The sequence below is a fragment of the Cnephaeus nilssonii genome (assembly GCF_951640355.1).
Source record: "Cnephaeus nilssonii genome assembly, chromosome: 8".
NCBI classification, from domain to species: domain Eukaryota; kingdom Metazoa; phylum Chordata; class Mammalia; order Chiroptera; family Vespertilionidae; genus Cnephaeus; species Cnephaeus nilssonii.
Genome location: NC_137079.1, coordinates 52,898,108 through 52,916,896, shown reverse-complemented (window position 1 = coordinate 52,916,896; position 18,789 = coordinate 52,898,108).

Below are 18,789 nucleotides of genomic sequence, written 5' to 3'. Positions count from 1 at the left end.
GCCTGAGAAGTATTAACCCACCCACTGTATTCACCAGACCTTGCTCCTTCAGATTACCTCTTGTTCCGATCGATGGCACACACACTTTCTGAGCAGCACTTCAAAAAATATGAATAAGTGGAAAATTGGGTCTCTGAATGGTTTGACTCAAAACAAGAAAAGTTCTCTTGGGATGGTATCCACAAATTACCTGAAAGATGGGGGAAATGTGTAGCTAGCGATGGACATTACTTTGAATAAAGCACTTTAGATGTTTCTCTTGAAATTATCATAGTTTTTTTATTACAAAATCTGCCATTATTAACTGGTACACCTAGTAAAATATCCATGTGGAAACTTCTTGAAAACTGGTCAATGATTTCCTTCAGACACCTATACTAGGTATATAATTTGTAAACATTAACATATAAATGACATTTAACATCAGAGGACCAGATAAGATAAAGTGACTCTAAGTAAAGGAGACAGGATGGATTAATTTAATCCAAATTTAAAGGTCAGAACAGCCCAGCAAGCATGGCTCAATGGTTGAGCATGAACCTATGAACGAGGAGGTTATGGTTCGAGTCCCGGTCAGGGCATAAGCCCAGGTTGCAGACTCCATCCCCAGTGTGGGGCATGCACGAAGCAGCTGATCAAGGATTCTCTTCCACCATTGATGTTTCTATCTCTCCCTCTTGCTTCCTCTCTAAAATCGATAAAAATATATTTTCAAAGAAAGGTCAGAACAAAAATGAAGAAAGGACAAGGGTGTAAAAAGAAAATTAAAAAACAGTGAGGTGACAATAAACCAGCATAAAATTGCTTCCAAAAAGCTGATTGAAGAAATGGTTTGAGGAGGAGGAGTGATTAACAGGCCAAATGCTTCTGAAATGCTAAATGAAAAGCAGATTGAGAATTGAGGATGACTTCACAATGTGGATGTCACTTGTGTCCTTGACAGGAGGAGTCTCATTAATAAATATGGAGCTAAAATCTGATTGGAGTGAGCCAAAGAGAGAGAGAAAATAATTGAAAGGAATGTATGACAGTAGAGGAGGAAGGAACCATTACAGTAACTAGTGAGATAAGTGGGGACATAAGGGTCTTTTTGTTTTTTTTAAGATGAAAAGAAGTATAGACATATTTATGCTAATGGAATTATCTAAAGAAAAAAATGTATGATGCCATATAGAGATAATTTTTGCTGGAGATATGACCTTGAGTAATCCAGAGGTGCTGGGATCTAATGTAGAAACACATGAGTGTATGTGTGGAAGCAGAGATAATCACCTTAGGATTGAAGGTCAACAGTCTATTGCAGCAGGAGAGATGGCAGAGTATATATAGTGTATCCGAGAAATGTATACACACACTTTGAATAATTATAAAGACAGTTTTTATTAAAATATATTTCACTTTCAAAATTGAGCTATCAGCTGTTAAAGTATGCATACATTTTTGGGACATCCTGTATTATTAAAGATACTAGAGGCCTGGTGCATGAAACTCGTGCACTGGGGGGGGGTGTCCTTCAGCCCAGGCTGCTCCAATCTGGGACCCCTCGAGGGATGTCTGACTGCCTGTTTAGGCCCAATCCCGGTAGGATTGGGCCTAAACAAGCAGTCGGACATCCCTCTCACAATACAGGACTGCTGGCTCCCAACTGCTCGCCTGCCTGCCTGCCTTCCTGATTGCCCCTAACTGCTTCTGCCTGCCAGCCTGATCACCCCCTAACCACTCCCGTGCCAGCCTGATTGATGCCTAACTGCTCCCCTGCCAGCCCGATAGCCCCTAACTGCCCCCCACTGTAGGCCTGGTCACCCCTAACTGCCCTCCCCTGCAGGCCTGGTCCCCCCCAACTGCTCTCCCCTGCAGGTCTGGGTCCCCCCCAACTGCCCTTCCCTGCAGGCCCAGTCGCCCCCAACTTCCCTCCTCTGCCAGCCTGGTCACCCCTAACTACCCTCCCCTGAAGGCTTGATTGCCCCCAACTGCCCTCCCTTGAAGACCTGGTCCCTCCCCTGCTGGCCATCTTGTGTCCACATGGGAGCAGCTGTCTTGTGTGTTGGAGTGACGGTCAATTTGCATATTACTCTTTTATTAGATAGGATAATATGATCATTAATATGGGGGATATATTGACATTCTCAGTGAAATATTTAAGGTTATTTACTGAGATTGACTTTGGGAAAAGAGGTATTTAGATATTACTCAAACCTCACAATTTTTTTTTCCAGTCACCTATAGGTACAACATGTACAAATTTCATCTTCAAGAAAATAATTTTCTTGCTCATATTTTCCTGTTCACTTTTTTTTAAATCAGAGGAAAAGTCAGTGGTACTGACTTCTTCACTTTAATTCTGCACTTGCCTTTCAAATGTGCCATTAAAAGGACAATGTTAAAAATTGCTGAGTGACTTTCTCATTCTTCCCAATATAATAGAAACATCAGCATGAATTTGCCCAGCTCAAAATAATAAAACCTGTCATTTTTCAAATGGTTCAGTTGAGTATTCTCATAAGTTCAACATTTTATATTTACATATATGGAGTGATACCCCAAAAGGTTATTAAACAAAGAAATGGCTGACTCACGATTTAAAACCAGGTCAAGAGGTTGGTTCCACAAAACTCTAGTGAAAATAAATAATAGTATTTAATAATACTTTGTGTTTAATTTTGTTAGTAAAACACAAACATTCATTTTAAATTGTTTTGAATTGTGGTCAAAAATTGAAATGGGCATGTTCTGAGCTATCCTTACCTACTAGTATATGAATTCATAATATACATTTTTCAAATTTTGTTTTAATTTTAATAAGCTTTGAATGTTTTCTATGAGTTTCCAAAATGAATCTGATGACATGACAATGATTAATTGTAGGATTGGAAATTCCTAGTTACTACACAGCTCATTGTTATTATTATTATTGCGTTTAGTCTGGGAATATGAATGTATTTCATCACTCATTACCTTCCTAAGTAGCCAAATGGGTCACTGAGATAGGCTAATCAATCCTTCGTCTCTCCTACTGTTCAATATAAATATTTCTGCAAAGATCTGTTTAGGCAGAAAAGAAACGGGGTCAACCATGAGTAAACTCTGACACAGCTACTGTTTTCTTTATTAAATGATTTTGTTCAATAATGGCTAGCAGTGACATTCATATACCTTTTGGTGGTAAAGACTTTGATTTTTTAAGTAAAGTTTTATGCAGAATCTAATATCAATCAGACTTGTATATGGGTATGTTCTTGTTAAGGTAGCACAGGATGTGGACACAGACACCAGGGGGTGAGGGGATGAGTGGGGGGCAATGGGGGAATAAGGATACATATGTAATGCCTTAATCAATAAAGAAAAAAGAAAAGGTAGCACAGGATGCACCTGAGCTATGGATCCTGTTTATTTATAAATATAAAAGTCTCCAAAATCTTGAGGCCCCAGGAAATCCAACTTCACAACCGCTGTTCACTGTTTGTACAAACTGTTGCTTTGTGTCTATAAGAACACTAACTAAATCTCTCATTGTATTTCCTTAAAATTTCAGGACTCAGCATATTGTTTCCAAACTGGCTCTATGTTTTATCATTTGTTAATAAAACTTTATAAAAACATAGAATCCTTCCACGTGAATATTCTATGATGTTATAAATTGAGTATGATTAGACAAATGCCAAACAAATATATAGTGCATAGGACACTCATTTAGCCCATTTGATTCTCTGAAAATATATTGTAAAAATATGTTTGAAACAAAATATTAGTTGATTACCGTGGAGATTTCTATATATAGACATCAAAGAGTTTCAAGTTCCTGTGTGAGATTTGTGACTACCTCATATGTTGGGCCCTTCTCTCAGTGAACACTCACACCGGAAAGGAAACATGGAAAGAAATCCTCCACTTATTATCCATTATTGCAGCTGTAGACCCTGAGGGATGCAAAAACCCTCAGCACTGAATATAAAGAAGAGAATCTTTTCACAGGCAAAAACCATTTGTCATTTACTCAAAGCATATAAGAGATTCAATGTTAATTATGTTTTCAATAAACTGCTTTATATTGTTAAGAAATGTTTCTTCTTATTCTGAGAGTGTTTTTCCTAGCATCTTTCAACGTGTTGGATCATGTAAGTCAATCTAGCGCCTCTGTATCATAAAAAGAACCAATTCAGGAAGAATATTAAATTAGAAAAGATGAAACTATAAAAAGGAGCATTTTAATATATTTTTCATTGAATGGAAAACACTCTGGTCCTCCTACAGCACAACCTCTTTCTCTCATTTTGAAACTTTTACTTTGTTAGGAGCTGAACAATCATAGGCACTTAGCACTATTCTATCACATCCAATTTCACAAACATTGTGTTTTTTCATGGCAATGTGTTCATTTAAAGTGGCATACTTTTTTTTCTATAAACGCCAGATATTAAACACATTAAGCTTTGTGTGCCATACAGTGTCTATTGCAACTACTTCACTCTGCCAGTGTAGCACACCAAAGCAGTCATAGGCAAGAAGCAGACATATGGGCATGGCTTTATTTCAATCAAACTTTTATCAAAGAGATGGACTGCAGGGCAGATTTTGTCCACAGAACATAGTTTAATGCCTCCTATTAGAGAGAATCATTTAATATCTGTTTTACATCATTCCTTTATTAATTTATCTATTCATTCAGAGATGCAAAAGTGGAAAAGAGCAAAGCATGATTAAAGAAAGAGTGATGTGCAATCTAAATAAATGCTGTAGTATAAATTGTGTGGTATAGTTTATCAGGGATCTGCAACCTGTAAGAGACTGAAGGGAATACATTTACAGAAATGAAATGCACCTATTGTAATTTTACATCCATAGAAATGGATTGAAAACGTGTAACATCAGTCAGTCTTTTCTTCATGATTCTCTCTATCTAGCATTGTATGAGGGAAATGGCTCCTTTCTAGATCAATGAAAATCTATGGGGAAAACAAAGGCAATGTTCCTTGGTAGTGCCAAGTGGATGCCAGGGTAGCATATTATATTTACTCCCTGTTCTCTATTAGCAGTGTTTAGAATCTGGCAATCACTTCATTTCCCTGGGCCGCAACTTTCTCACCTGTGAAGGAAATAGACTGGTTTAGAGGATATCTAAATTCCCTCCAATTTAAAAATTACATTAAATGATATCAGATGGAATGTGTGGTGGGTGGGTCAGTGCAAAAAGATCAACCAAAGAACTTGTATGCAAATATGCATAATGCATGGACACAGACAATAGTGTGGTGAAGGCCTGGGGTGGTGGTGAGGGGGGGGGGGCTAGGAGGGATCCATGGGGGAAAGTGGGGGACATATGTAATACTTTCAACAATAAAGATTTTTAAAATAAAATTATATTAAATGGTGAAGTGGCAACCCAGTTCTCATCTGATATAATCAGAGAGCACACGGGAAATTTGCTGTCCCTTTTTGTTTTTGCAATAGCAAATCTCATATTGCATTTTTGCCTCATGTCTAGTGCTGCCATTTCACTGATCGTAAACTGGCTAATCATTTCCATTATTTTAATGTTTCTATTTTTCTGTTGTCAATGAAAAAAACATAAAGGATTAAACTTGACTTCTCCATTAAGTAAAATATATTTCTTAGTAATAAAACCTAAAAAATTTTCCTCTCAAAATATACTCCAGAAATAAAAATTACTTTTTTCTTTAGTTTTTCTCTTTGTTGAACTACTTTTTGAATCTTTGGAAGAACATCAACAAAGGAGGCAGTCCTTGAAGCAAAACAATTGACAAATAGCTCCTCTAAGCAGCTGACAAAGGCCCTGTTGTGCCACTGCACAGCAGTTGGAAAGTTTAATGAAGGAGAGAAGTGAAGAGCCAAATAATTGACTTTTTAAGAAACTAATCCCTTGAAAATTATGAGGAACTTGTGGCATCATATGCTGCATGCATAACAGGTTAACTTTATTAACCTATTACTGACTAAAACTAATTTCTTAATATGCAGAAAAATATTCAGACTTTAAAGTATAGGGAATACACTTGCCCAACTTTACAAGGGCAGCTTTTAACAAAAGTATGTGTGTGGGGAGGGAGGGGGAGAGATAAAAATAACAAGAGGGTATATAAGACAATTACCTGTACATTCATAAGAGCACTTTTCTTTGTCATGTCTTCAACTAATTGTAAAAATAAACATTACAGACACTCACAAACTAATTTTTTTTATCCTCACCTGAGGATATGTTTTTACTGATTTTTAGAGAGAGAGAAAGGGAGAGAGGGAGAGGGAGAGAGAGAGAGAGAGAGAGAGAGAGAGAGAGAGAGAGAGAGAGAGGGAGAGAGAGAGACATTGGTGTGAGAGAAACTTCAATCAGTTGCCTCCCATATGCACCCTGACAGGGAATCAAATCTGCAGGCAATCTAGGTATGTGCCCTGACCAGGAATCAAACCCACTAACGTTTGGTGAGTGGGATGACAATCCAACCAACTGAGCCACCTGGCCAGGGCTACAAACTACATTTTTTAACACAGTAATTTTTTTTAATAACCTAATGAGAAACCTTATCAAATTTAGCTCTATTATGACAAAAAATATAAGTTATGTTCATATATTTCTTGTAGAAGAAAAGGGGCTATAAATGGAATGAACTCAAACAAGAAGAAAACTAGAATGAAAACACCAATATTCTCTACTTTCAAATACTGAGATGATAGACATGAGCCAAGAGGTATGTGAGGAAATTGAAGATTGCTTTTAGACATGATTGATGAAGCTGAAAGAGTTCCAAAACTGGCTGTAGAAAGCCTTGCTTCAAATTTTGGTTCTGTACCTTATCAAATACTCAACTTTATAAAAGTTGTTGAACCTTGTATTACCTGTGGAGTTGGATTAACCATCTGTCCCTCATATTTAACAGTTACTGTGAAGTTCAAAAGAGATCATGTGTATGTAAGAGTTTTTTTAAAAAATTGCAAAATGCTCTAAAATTGGAATCAGGTTCATCAACAAATGTAGAAAAAGAGAAATAAAGAAGTTTTGAGAATCTGTAGAATTGCACTTCTTGCTAATCCTGGTTTGCCTCTAATTAACCAGGTGACTTTGGGTGAGTCATTCCCTCTGGATCTTAGATATCTAGGTGTGATATAAGAGAGATGGTCTCTTTGCCCACTTTGGTTCAAATTTCTATTATTCATATGATAAAACAATTTTTTCAGGGTCTAGTTTCTCTTGTCAACATATCTTCTTCATGAGTGAACTCATCTACTCCAGAATCAACTGACCTATTTATATTATCATTTATTCTTAAACTATAATCTTTGACTACTATGTTATAGGCTATTGAGCTCCAATCTATATCTCTAGCTGTTTTTTTCTCTCAAACATCAGAAATCTTCCCCTGCATATTTTAGAAATACATAATCTGAACACAAACAGCAGTGTGGTGGTTGCCAGGAGGAAGGGGGCAGGGGATAAGAGGTGAAGGGGGCCTAATACATGGTGATGAAAGATGATTTCACATTGGGTGGTGGGCATACAGCGCAATATACATATCTTATAAAGAAATTCACACCTGAAACCTATATGATTCTATTAACCAATGCCACCCCAATCTACACTAATAAAAGAGTAAGATGCAAATAGACCGTACTTTCACGATGCCCACCAGCCAATCAGGAGTGAGTATGCAAATTAATCCAACAAAGATGGTGGGTTAATTTGCATGCACAGGTGCCGAGCGGCCAGCGGTGGGGTGGGACACAGGCCTACTCTGGGCCTCTGGGCAGCATGGGAAGGCGAAAATGTGACTCTGGCCAGAGCAAAAGGCGGTGCCAGCAGCCAGGGTAAGGAAGGCCCATTCTTGCACAAATCTTCATGCATCAGGCCTCTAGTAAATTTAATAAAAAAGAAATACATCAAATACTAAACATGAAAACAATTAAATTACTATCCACCCCATCTCAAATGTTCTTCCTTTGCAATTACCCACTCAGTTGGTGGCCCTAAAATCCATTTTAGTAACTTGGTTTTAAAAAAAGAATAGAGAGAAAAAAGAGAGAATTAATTTTGACACTTCCTTTTCTGTCATTCTCTAAACCAATACATTACAAGTCCTATAAAACTTAGTTTTTAACTATTTTATTTGGTCTACTCAGGCTACATGGTAATTCATCCTATAAATGGGGGTTTAGATTGTTTACCATGTTATAACATGCAAAAATCATTAGAGTGAATATATACCATTACATGTTAAGAAAGCAAATGTGTATTTATATATGAATTTATGCACACACAATATATGTATACATTGCACATATTAGTGCTTTATTTTATAGAAGGTGAAACTTTCACTTTAAAAACATCAGGTTTTCCCTCTCATTCACTATTATTTTAATTCAGAGACTTATAGTGTCTTTTCTGTGTCACCATGACAATTTCTTAACTGTTGCTAATGCCTACAAGCTTTTGGTCTTTAAATCTGCTTTCAACATTTCCAGTCAAGTCTTTAACTTAAAACGAAGTGAAAACATGCTGGTGCTCTGCTTAAATGCATTAACCTCTTTCAGATTTCCACAGTATAAAGCCAAGGTGCTCAGATTGATTACCTACAAACCCTCCATGATCTCACCATGCTCCTGTACTCGGCAGTAGTAGTCACTCTCATCTCTCCTGCTACAACCTCACTCAAAATTCAATTATAATATCACTCATTTACACTGACTGGGGAAGAGGGTACATTCACATATGTCTACAATGCTTTCCCTGCATTTCATGACTTCATTACTTCCATTTATCCTCTATGACTTAGTTCAGATGTAACATTCACAAGGAGGGTATTCATAAATGCTAAGACTGGGTTACTTAAGCTCTTTATGCATCCTTCATTTCTAAAGTCCTATCATTGCTCAGCATCTCATTTTAATGTTTTCAAAATGCAGGGACTATAATATTCAGCCTAATCCTTAGCATGCTATAAAACATGGGTAATAGCCTACTGAAATTAATAGATTTTAGATATTCAAGATTAATAAAACTTAGAAAAACCTATACCTTGTTAGTTATCTGAAGAAAATTCTAAACTATCAATTTCCCTAGGTTCAATGTTAATATCTTTGAGTGGCACCTGGTAACCTTCTAAGCCCTCTTTACTATCTCTCTCTAAACTCCCAAACCAAGCCCCTTAGCCCATTAACTGTGTTCACCCCACTTCGGCACTACAAAGCCACAACCATGACCAGGACTACTGGTGAGAATCTGAGCTTTTAAAAGGCAAAAGATGACACCTTTACACTTGTATTCCTTTCAACCTTAACACATATTACTTTTACTGAAGATGCAATGCCCATAATGGGAATGAAGAAAATGAGAATGAACTCTTCAGATTAAACCTATAGGTTCTTTGAAAAGCAGACCAGAGCATATGCTTATATGATAATAGGAAAAACTATTGAATGTATTAAATAGAGCAATAAATTATTAGTCAATAAAAATATAAATTTTAAAAACTTAAAAGAGTAAAGTCTTAGCAAAATTTAGCATTGCTCTTGAATGTAACTATCTAAGAAGAAGGATCCTTTGCTGTGAATTTCCACATCCATGTATCATTACACTTTTCAACCATTTTTGTTATTGTGATCTCATGTTCACAAATCTTCAAAAATAACTAATAACCAGTATAGCTTGGGCACCAACCATTGAGTGCTCCACTCAATCTGAATGCAACCAGCTATAGACAACAGCTATGGTGACACTCAGAAATACTGGCTGGACATTGGCTTTGTTACTTTACTAAAGTTTCCTAGTGCTTCTGTAACAAAGTACCATAAATTAGGTGACTCAAAACAAAGCAAACAAAATAATTCTCTCACAGTCCAGAGAGACTAGACATCTGAAATCAAGATGTTGACTCAGTTTGATCCCTCTGAGATGAGACCATGCAGAATCTTTGTTCACTTCTTCCTAGCTTCTGGTGGTGACTTTCAGTCCTGTTGTTACTAGTCTTGAAGCTGCATCACTACATCTCTGCCTTTCTCCTCATGTGTGTGTCTCTCACCTCTTCTTATAAAAACAACAGTCATGTTGAACTAAGGGCCTACTCTACTCCTTCCTGTATGACTTCATCTTAAATTGCATCTGCATAGACCCTATCTATCTATATAAAAGGCTAAGTGACCAACTGTAGGTCCGTCCGACCATTCAACTGGCCAGTACATATGGCACGCACTGGCAATTTAAAAATAAATGTTGACTCACACATGCATGATACATATAAAGCTCTCACTGGTGCCAATCGCATGCATCTTTCAATTTTATAATACTATATTATATATACTATTTTGACATGTAATTTTTTGCAGTAACGTAATTACTGCACAAATATTTCTTCTAATTAATTTCCTTTCAAAGTGCACGAATCCATGCACTGGACCACTAGTTTCCAAATAAAATCACATACAGATACTAGGGATAAAGACTTTAGTATAACTTTTAAAGGGACAAAATTCACCCATAACAACAACATAAAAACTGTCTTCTTTCAATGCCATCTCAGGTATAACTTACTCCTTATAATGCATTATCACTTGGAATTCCATAATTATTACTAAAAACATGTCTGTGAGTTACTTTAAAAACTGGAAAATTTTCTGAGAAAAGCACCAATACAATCAAGTCATTCAGTATGGATAGCCAAGTTCAAAGACAGACCTTGGATCTTGGAATGTTCTCCCAGTTAATAAATGTCCAGTTGAGAGGCCTTTCAGTGGATGGAGAACATTTGTTAAATTTATAAACTATATTCACTGTAGAGTTGCAAATATTTAATACATATTTATTGAACAAAACGAATAGGAGAAAAAAGTTATCAATAAAAAACTTCTTCAGCCCTGGCCTGGTGGCTCAGTTAGTTGTCCCATACACCAAAAAATTGTGAGTCGAGGCACATAACTAGGTTGTGGGTTGATCCCTGGTTGAGGGCACATATGGGAGGCAACTGATTTATGTATCTCTCTTACATCAATATTTCTCTCTTTCTCTCCCCCTTCCTCTCTCTAAAAAAACAAAACAAAACAAAACAAAAAAACAACTTCTTTATATTATGAGACTGCTGTGCTATCTACTGCTCTAAAGAGGAAGTAATATGACATTATAATTTTGGGGATACAGCTAAAGTGGTACTAAGAGGAAAGTTTATAGAATGACAGGCCTATCTCAAAAAAGAAAAAAAAAAGAAAGAAAAGAAAAGAAAACACAAATAATCTAACATTGCACATTAACAAAATAGAATTAGAAGAACAAATGAATCCCAAAGTCAGTAGAAGAAAAGAAATAATAAAAATTAGAGCATAATTCTAGCCAATTTGATTCAGTAGATAGAGTGTCGGCCTGTGGACTGAAGGGTCCCGGGTTCAATTCTGGTCAAGGGCACATGTCTGGGTTGCAGGCTCCAGCCCTACTGGGGACATGCAGGAGGCAGCCAATCAGTGATTCTCTCTCATCATTGATGTTTCTATCTCTCTCCCCCCCTCTTCCTCTTTGAAATCAATAAAAAATTATATTTTTTTAAAAAATTATACATAATTAAATGAAATAGAGAACAAAAAGACAATAGAAAAAAATTAATGCAACAAAGAGCTGGTTCTTTGAAAAAATAAAATTGAAAAACCTCTGATTATAATCACTAAGGAAAATAAATAAAATCATAAATGAAAGAGAAGTTACAGTAGATACCCCAGAAAGGATTGTACATTAATACTATGAAAGCTATATGCCACCAAATTAGATAACCTAGAAGAAATGCACAAATTCTTAAAAATATAGAACGTTTGTAGATTGAACCTTGAAGAATTGGAAAAACCTTAAATAGACTTTAAATAGGTTGAGACGGTCATCATAAATAGTAAAGAAATTGAAACAGTCATCATAAACTTCCCCAAAACCAAAAGTCTAGGACCACATGGCTTGCTTCACTGGTGAATTCTACTTAACATTCAAAGAACCTTTAATACCTATCCTTCACAAATCTTCCAAAACATTGAAGAAAAGGGAATACTTTCTAACTGTTTTCATCAGGCTAACATTACCCTGATACCAAAACATGGCAAGGATGACACAAAAAAGGAAAATTACAAGCCAACTTCTCTAATGAACATAGATACAAAATAACGGCAAATCAAATACAGCAATACATTGAAAAAGATAACATACTGTGACCAAGTGGAGTATATTCCACATTAACAAAATAAAATATATAAATCATATAATTATATCAATAAATGCAGAAAAGGTATTTGACAAAATATTATATTTATTTATGATTTAAACAATTAATAAAATGGTTATAGAGGAAAGGACCTCAACATAATTAAGGCCATATAGGACAAACCCTCAGTTAATAACATATTTAATGGTGAAAAACTGAAAACTTTTTCTGTAAGTTCAGGAACAAGACAAAGATGCCCACTCTCACCACTGTTTTTCAACATGGTACTGGAATTCCTAGACACTGCATTCAGGCAAGAATGAAAAACAAAAGACATCACATTGAGAATGAATAAGTAAAATTGTCATTTTTTGTAGTTGACATGATTCTATACATAGAAAATTCTAAAGGCTCCACCAAAGGACTATTGAAAACATAAACAACTACACTAAAGCATATAAAATCAATGTGCAAAGTATATAGTTCCTACATACTAATAATGAAATAGCAGGGGGAAAAAACAAACAATTCCATTCACAATTGCAATAAGAAAGATAAAATACAGAGGAATAATCTTAACAAAGGAAGTGAAGGACCTGTACACTGAAAACGACGTGACATAATTGAAAGGAATTAAAGAAGACACACACACAAAAATGAAAAAAAAAACAATATTCCATGTTTATGGATGGGAAGAATCAACATTGTTAAAATTGTTATATTACCTAAAGCAATAAACAGATTTAATGCACTCCCCACTAAAATCTCAATGGCATTTTTCAAAGAAATAGAACAAAAAAATCATCAACTTTATATGGAACTGCAAAAGCCCCGAATAACCAAGGAAATCCTGAGGAGGGGGAAGGAGGGACAAAAACAAAAGAAACCAAAGCCAGAGTTATCACACACCTTGACTTCAAATTACAGTATAAAGCTACAATATCAAAACAGGATGGTACTGGCAGAAAAATAGGCACGGAGATTAATGACACGGAATTGAGAACACAGAGATAATAGAAATAAACCCACACGATATATGGGCTACTAATTTTCAACAAAGGAGCTGAAACCATACAATGGAGAATGGAAAGCCTCTTCAATAAATGGTGTTGGGATCATTGGCAAGCCACAGGCAAAAAAAGAAAAAAAAAAGAAAAAGAAAGAAACTAGGCTGCTATCTAATACCACATAAAAATTAACCCAAAATGGATTAGAATGTATATATAAGGGCTGAAACAATCAAATACATAGAAGAAAACAGATACTAAACTTAGGGACCTTGGTCTCAGAGAGGTTTTTTTGTGAGCTTGACCCCAAAGGCAAGGGAAGTAAAAGCAAATATAAATGAATGTGACTACATCAAGCGAAAAGCTTCTGCACAGTAAAATAAATGGCCAACAAAACAAAAAGGCAACGAACTGAATGGAAGAAGATATTTGCAAATCATACCTCCCTTCGATAAGGACTAATATCCAATATACACTGAGTGGCCAGATTATTATGATCTCTGAACGCAGTAATACATTGAAAAAGATAACATACTGTGACCTCTTGAGTACCTCATTTGTTTGATATCAAAGATACTATAAATCGTGCACCTGATCAGTTTTCCCCTTTGCACTGGCTGATAGAAAGCTTAGGGCAAATACGTGGTTGATCTGCAGCAAAAGTCTAGAATACTTTTGGTACCCATTTGAGATACAAATACACTGAGTGGCCAGATTATTATCCGTTCAGAGATCATAATAATCTGGCCATTCAGTGTATAAGAAACTCATACAAAAACATTCTATCCCATTAAAAATGGTCCAAGTACCTGAACAGATACTTTTCCCAAAAAGACATACTAATTAGTGCAAATGGCCAACAGATATACAAAAAGATGCTAAACATTACTAATCTGAGAGCTTTACTCATAATCATAAGTATGTCCTTCATTTTTTCACTAATTATGCCACTGAGTTGTAGCAAAAACAGAATGGAGATCTACCCATAATTTCTACAATATATGAGTTCTTTATTTTTGTTACATACTGTATCAAATGTATTCAGTTAACAGGGACAAAGGCATAAGAACAAAAAGACAGAGTCACCTGGAATGCTTTTTCAGACTACACTTTGATTCGGATTCTGAGAGCACCAACCCTTCTACTTCCATGCCTCCCATATAAGTCACACCTTGGGGAACCACTATTTCTGATGGTAGTTGGTGATAGTCTTAGTTACATTTGAATAAAAAAAAAAGAAAATTGAAGAATTACCAATCTCGAGAAAGATGACTGGGTGTATTAGAGTGAAGGAATGAAATACATCTGTCATGTTAGTATAGTTGCTTTTGTGTCTGGGGTAGAAAATGATTTTTTCACCAATGCATAGAGAACTACTAAGGTTAAGAATAAACTTATGCAAATTTATGAAATACACAACAAAATTAACAAACAAAACCCCCAAATCTACTAAGCATTGTATGGAACGCCACACATGGTGGAGTAGGAAGCTCTGGGTTTAATATGATTTGGCTCTGGGCAGGCCTTTTTTATTTGGTCCCAGCTTTGCTTTTGCTGGACCATCTTAACCCAGCCATTCACTAGAAGTAACACGTTGCGGCAAACTTTTTAATATTTCATTGTGTTTGCATTGGGAAGAAACGTCAAACACTGAGCAACTATTTAAGAGATTTATAATAATACTTTTTGTTCAGCAGAAACAAAACATAAAAACAACCCTATGGCCCTGATATTATTGGAGGATAGCACTGTTTTGTCAGCTGAGCTACTTACAGCGTTAGAAAGTGATGGTCCTACTCATCAGGAAAAGCAATAGTAGTCTTTTCTAAAAATATTAGAGGAAACCGTTCTGGAAGCCAATGTTTCTTTGTAAAAAGGAATAAACTCATTGCAGGCATTCTTCATAAAACAAGCTTTGTAGAGAAAATAACTTTGCCAGAACATAGCAACATTAACTAGTACAAAATAACTGTTAAAATCTAGTTCAAGTGTTCCAACAATATTAGTGAGGAAATCACAGTAATATGCACAATATTTTCATTCCCAAAGAGCTTCAATGTTAAAAGCATTCCATATTCCAAATGTAAAAAGCTATACCTTGTATTAATTAACCTAAATATTCCTTGTCGGGATTGGTATCATAGCATTGAGGACTGCCAGAACCATAATTGTGTGCGAGTCCTGAATCTTTGCCAGTTCTGGATGTAGTCTCATTAGCATATTCATAAGTCAAAGCCTTGTGCAGGTGCCAAAATGCTGCAAAATGTTTTGTGAGTATTTGTTGCAGTAATAGAGGCAAGTAGTAAATTACCCTTAAAAATCCCATTACGTAAGATAAAACATAGTATGTAATGCTACAAAATAACTGCAAACACCAAATGAAGCAAAACCTTTTTTTTTGAGCAATGTAAATAACAGGGATCCAGAGAAGGGGAAATAAAATAGAGCTTTTCTTACATTAGATTACTTAGAAATATGTTTTAATTTTGTTAAGTGATATGCCAACATTTTCTGGAGAAGATAATATTCCTGTTATTTTCATGAGAAAAACTAGATTTCAGAAATTACAATTTCTACTAAGATTGTATTAAATATTTTATTTTTTAAATACCTTATTTCCACTAGATAAAATATTAAAATACTAGGGGCCCAGTGCACGAATTCGTGCACCTTGAAAGAAACTGTGGGCCGCGAGGTTGCAGTGGGCACAGGGGCGGGTCTCGGCCCAAGCTCCATGCCCCTGCTGGCCCCCTCCTGCTGTGGCCCCTGGTTCCCTGTCTGATGGCAGCCCTGCTCCCGCCACTGCAGCTTCCACATGCTGATGGCATCGGCCCCACTAGCACCCACTGATAGCGCGGAGCAATTGGGGCTGGTGCCAGCAGCTAGTGTGAGCGACTGCTGCCCTGATCACCCCTGAGGGCTTCTCTACCTCCCCCTGCTCCTGAGGGCTGATCGGGACCAGCATCTGCTGCTTGCACCTGCTGACGACACCATGTGATTGAGGCCAGCGCCAAGCATCGGCAGCAGGTGCGAGCAGCAGCTCTGGCACTAGCAGCAGGAGTATACGCTGGGCGAGACCATGGGTGTGGAAGCAAAGAATTTTCAGTAATCACCAGAAGCTTCCTGATGACAGCGACCAGTGCCCCGCCTTGGTCTGGTGCCCCCACTCACTTGCTCAACCATCCTTCCAAGGCTGATGCCCACCATGTTCCATGTGAGCCCCCTGGTGGTCAGCACATGTCATAGCAACTGGCTGTTTGGTTGTTCAGTTGTTTGCTTGTTCCGCCATTCGGTCTATTTGCATATTAGGGTCTTATATATATAGATGGTTCTTAGAAATACTATCTAATATTCAATCCCCCTTCAACCCTTCAAGTGCACACACACACACACACACACATACACACACATCATAGGCTTTGTTAATGGAAAAGACTGACTAGTAAAAAATGTTATTCCTTTTATCCATTTACTTCAGAAAAGATCTGGTCACATTAAAAGAAAATCATGGTATTGCAAGTTGCCTGTAAGGTTTTAGATCCATTACATCTTGCTGGATTCTAAAAGAAAAGTTTTACCCCACACAAGCACACACAAACACACACAAATGCACACACATGTATTTCATGTTCTTTTCATTTACAGAGTCAGTCTCTTAGTTACCCTTACTAAAACCTAAGTAATTTTTTTTGTTGCTGTTACTGTTGTTTTACAGAATAAACCTATACAAAGTGACATCAGTCAGCTAGGTTAACTCTAACATTTGAGTCAGAAAATATAGGAGTATTATAATGTTTCTATAATAAATATATATAATTAAATTTGCATCTTGAGCAATTGCATACATTTGTGTCTGTGTTGATGTGTTTGAGATATTTATATAATATTAAATATATGTGAATATATATGTATAATCTTAAATGTATATATATCCATAACCTATCATCTATAGATGTATAGATATATCAAACATATTTATTGACACACAAACATATAAGTGATGTCATTTAGATTTTTATACTATATGAAATTAATTTCTCAGCTGAGGGTTATTATTAAAAAATAATCCTATATAATAAAACCCTAATAGGCAAATCAACCGAACAGCAGAACAACCAGTTGCTATGATGCACACTGACCACCAGGGGGCAGACGCTCAATGCAGGAGCTGCCCTCTGGTGGTCAGTGTGCTCCCATAGGGGGAGTGCTGCTCAGCCAGAAGCCGGGCTCATGGCTGGTGAGAGCAGCGGAGGTGGCAGGAGCCTTTCCCACCTCCACAGCAGTCGGACATCCCTCAAGGTGTCCTGGACTTTGAGAGGGTGCAGGCTGGGCTGAGGGCATGAATTTCATGCACTGGGCCTCTAGTACTTATATAAAACAAGAAAATGGGATTAAATGCATACTAATCATAATTGAAAACATTATGATTTTTAATATTTTAATGAAGTTAACTATACATTTTAATTTTTAATTAGAATTTGTATAACCTGCAAAGAGTTTAGAAAATAACAGGAAAAATATCAACATTGAAATCAACATTCTTCCCATTTTTCTTATAATACATAGGCATATCATCACTTTATTTTTGTGATCTTTTACTTAGTTCAGTTCATTTCAACTAACATATTTTATGTACCTTCTGAAGTGTGAAACACTTAAAAAATATTTTTATTGATTTCAGAGAGGAAGGAAGAGGGAGAGAGAGATAGAAACATCAATGATGAGAGAGAATCATTGGTAGGCTGCTCCTGCACATCCCCTAATGGGGATCCAGCATATGCCCTGACTGGGAATCTAACCATAACCTCTTCCTGGCTCATAGGTCAAAGAGCCAGGCCAGTTAGGCGCAAAACGCTTTTAAATGCCAAGGGGATAAAACATGAAGAAATCACAATCTCTAAAGGAGCTCACAGTTAATGAAAAAGAGAAAAATAGTGAAGATAAAAATAATACAGCACATGCTATGATAGAGTCATGCCCAGTTATAAAAATGATCTTAATTTGAAATGTTATTTTAGAAGATCAAAACTTTAGGCAGACAAAAATGATCAGGCTAATTTGATCTTTCCATCTTCCTCAAGGTTGAGTCATAGGACTACAGAAGAGTACAGATAGACTAGGGAACATCTATAATAATAAAAGCATAATATGCTAATTAGACCGGACGTCCTTCCGGATGTCCTTCTGGATGACTTTCTGAACAAAGCCGGGGATGCGAGGGAAGCCCAGGTCCCGGGTGCCAGAGGGAAGCTGGTGCCAGCAGCTGGAGAAGGAAGGCCTATTTTTGCACGAAATTCGTGCATCAGGCCTCTAGTCTTAACATAAATGTTATTAATAGCTGTGGATTTTCCACTGGCAATTAGCCAACTAGGTGTGACAGACAGGAGGACTTGTGAACCTCCAGGTGCACAATCTTCAGAATTGGAATTTGTTATTCTCAGATAACTGAAACACTAATGAAAAGTGATCCATGTTGGTACGTATTGGAAGATTTGAAAACCAACAGGATATTTTCCTCATTAATCTAAGTACATTTTGTTGCCCATTGTTTGCTGCATTCTTAGAATGAAAGCAAAATATTAGCAAGATTAGCAATATTCTGACTCTTG